This window comes from Carassius carassius, chromosome 32 (assembly GCF_963082965.1).
Source record: "Carassius carassius chromosome 32, fCarCar2.1, whole genome shotgun sequence".
NCBI classification, from domain to species: Eukaryota; Metazoa; Chordata; class Actinopteri; order Cypriniformes; family Cyprinidae; genus Carassius; species Carassius carassius.
This window is the reverse complement of record NC_081786.1, coordinates 1,220,589-1,224,510: the sequence shown is the minus strand read 5'-3', so window position 1 is coordinate 1,224,510 and position 3,922 is coordinate 1,220,589.

Here is a 3,922-nt window from a genome sequence, read left to right as displayed (position 1 = left end):
AATTATTTATTACATTTAAGATACTGTGAAATAAATAAAAATCTTTACTTTCTTCATTTCCTTCTAATTTATTTATATATACATTTGTAATATAGTTAATACAAAAAAAAAACTACAGCGAGAAAAACTAGAAAAAATCCCTTTTATGCGACTAGACTCATGCTGCATATACTGTATATATATATATATATATATATATATATATATATATATATATATAGACATTAATGCGGTTTTCTATAGTTTAAGTGAGCGCAAACTTTATTTAAACACTTAACGTGTGGATGTCATTGCATTAGATGTATAAAATAAATTAAAAAGTAGAAGAAATTAATAATAAAAGTGAAAAAAAAAGATTAATAAAAAAAATGTAAAAATAGCTAGTGCTGAGAATGCGGACAGAAAGTTGTCAAACGTTGGAACACGTGCTTTAACCTTTATTTTGACATTAAGTATAAATATTTAGGAAATCTACAATAGTAAAAATATACTGTAAACGAGTCATAATAATAGTAACTGACTGTGAAACATATATTCAGTTGTATTTTTTATAAACAGACTCGCTGTCCGCCAGGTGGCGCTGTCTGATCAAGAAAGAGAGACCTTTCATCGTAAAACCTTAAACTAAAAGAAGACGAAGAAGCAGTGGGGTAAACATAGTGCACTGATGATAATACCATGGGGATGATTAAAAATAAGACAAAACAACCATTAAAATAAGATTAAACAAATAAAATCAAGACGTTCATTATATGAACAAATGTTGTTGAATTTTGCAAATTAATTATTTATTTATTTATTTTAACAAGTAGAAATTGAAATACTTATAGTGGAATAATCAAGATACAGTCTCTTCTGCGTACTAAGCCTGCATTTATAGCCTGCATTTATTTGATCAAAAATAGAGTAAAAATATTGAAATATTATTCTAATGTAAAGCAGCTGTTTTCTGTGTGAATCTGTGTTAAAGTGTAATTTATTTCTGTGATGCTCCGCTGTATTTTCAGCATCATTCCTCCTTCAGTGTCTTCAGTGTCACATGATCTTCAGAAATCATGAAAATATGATGATTTACTGCTCGAGAAACATTTCTGATTATTATCAGTGTTGAGCTAATGAATATTTTTGTGATACAGCTATTCAAAAGTTCAGAGTAAGTAAGATTAATGTTAACATTGATAAAAATCAGAGATGTTTCAAATCATCATATTTTCATGATTTCTGAAGATCATGTGACACTGAAGCCTGGAGGAATGATGCTGAAAATACAGCGGAGCATCACAGAAATAAATTATATTTTAATAGATACTCACATAGACAACAGCTGATTAAATTGCAAAAATATTTTCTGTATTTCTGATCAAATTACAGCAGCCTTGAGCAGAACAGACTTCTTTCAGAAACATCTTAATTAATGTCTGACTGGCGGTGAACTGGCAGGTGTGACGAGCTTCATATGAATGCACTAAAGGCCTGGATCTCATTATGTATGAACAACACACGTGGTTTGTTTCTGTAATCAAGTGTAAGACTCAGGATCTGCTGCTATCAGCCTGTAACACTCAAGCATCAGTCTGCATGTGTGTAAGTGGATGCAAACCGGTCTGATGTGTGTTCTGCGTCTGTCAGGCTGTAGGTGTGTATCTCTGCCTCTGGCTGCTGTCCTACACACCGTCCAGCTGTGAGGGTTTGTAACCAACATCTGTCTCACACACTCAACCATCTGCTTCAGACTGCAGGAGCAACTCAACAACACACAGAGTAACCGGGGCTAGTTGTCACAGCTTTCACACAGATCAATACTTGTCAAGACGGGTCAGTTTCTGGAAAAAACATGCAGATGGTTGACGTTTGGTGACAACATAACTCAGTATCCATCCTCCTTAAAGCATGATTGTCTATTTAATGGTCACTGCGTAATATTTACATAGTAAAACAGCTGTGAACCTGACAAAAACAGAACAATAAAATCAGTAACACTTTATAGTAAGGTTCTATTTGTTAACTAACAATAAAATACTTCCAGTGCATTTATTAATCTTAGTTATTGCTTGTTTTAACATGCATTACGCAGTATTAAAATCAAAAGATGTATCTGTTAATATTATTTAACAGAGCTGAGCTGACATGAATGAATGAATAGTTGTGTTTTATGAATTAATAATAATAATTTATGTAATAATATTATTACTATGATATAATAATAATAATAATAATGCATAATTAATATTATAATAAAATAAATAATTTTACTGATTTTTGTAACATTTTACAAAAAGGTTAACATGAGTTAACAATTAAAAAAAGCATTATTAATCTTATTCAAAGTTATTTCAGCATTTATGATAATATTATGGACCTGAGCTTTCATGAACATGTCATTAATTAAGACAGTAACAAATGTTTGTTAATGCAGTTATTGATATTTTATGAACTCGTTGTGTTTCAGTTTGTTGTGAAATAATCAACCAATGCAATCCAGCCAAAACTTTATTTGATCAATTCAATGAAAAAAAATGAAAAAATCATAAAAACAGCTGAACAGTGTATACAAATCGAATATTATTTGTATCCTAAAGCTGGTGTTCTTTAGTTCACGTGTTAAAAAAGACAACAAAATGAAAGGATAAAAAAAAAGTCAAATATCTTCCCGACAGTATGAAAGAGCATAATTCATATGAAACATCAGATCTAAAAACAGGAAAAAATAGTTTTGCATATAAAATAAGGTCATAAGGTGAACAGAGAGGAAAGGCCTTTACATTCATGTACATATTGTGATTATTACACATCATATCAGCGATGATCAGAGCTTTCACAATAACAACAATAATAATAATAATAATAATAACCTGCCAACAGATTCTCACATCTGTACAAAGATCATATTTGTGGCCGTGCTGATTACATCGCAACATTTGCATGGTATTTACACCGATGTTGCTTTAAATTACCTTCAAAACACTTCGAATGTACAAATGAGTGTGTGTGTGTGTGTGTGTGTGTGTGTGTGTGTGGAGCACAAAATATTTCTATCTGTTAATATATAAATAACGAAGGAACCGAAGCTAAAAAACGAAGTCATTTCTAACAATGGCGAGGTGTATTTCACCTCGAAGGTCGCTCGGACTCGTAGCTGTTGATCAGTCACTGAAGTTCGTGCAGGTTCGTGAAAAACCAGGACGAGGATCGATGAGACGGAGAAATCCTTTAGACTCTTAACATCAGTGAGTCGTGAAAACACATCCAGCTCACATAAAGGACAAATCAAGCCTGTTTAAGGACCAATAGCACATTTAAACCCAGGATGGATTCATTTAGAAAAGCAATTTCTGATTTTATGCTTGTTGAGCTTTTGTGACAACATGCCCCGGTAGCATCCTCCATTATATTTCCTTTAAAACATGTGATGACTGTTTAACAGCTTTTATATGGAAGCTTGTTTCACCGTGGATTAAAAAAGGTAACTGTGGCTTTTTCTCACAATTCAGATGTTTATTCTCATAGCAATTATTTTTTTTTTACCGGGGTTATATAAAAAATTTAATTTTTTAATTTAAAAAAATTTAATTTTTTAAAAGCCTTTAATTTTTTTTTGCTTTTTTTTTTTTTTAGGTTTGGGCCACGGAATATACAGAATAAAAATGTAACTGTTATATTTTATCATACAATTCGGACATTTTATCTTGCAGTTGTGAGTTTCTATCTGGCCATTCTGAATTTTTTTTTCCTCTCAAAATTATGAGAATAAAAATCAGAATTGTGAGAAAGAGCGTCAGAATTAAGATGTAAATTATATATGTGATAAAAATATGCAATTAAAAAAAAAATTATTATGGCGGGAACATGCTTCCATATTTTGATGCCATATTTAAATGGTAAATTAGTTATGAAACACAAAATAATGTATTCAATGCCAAAA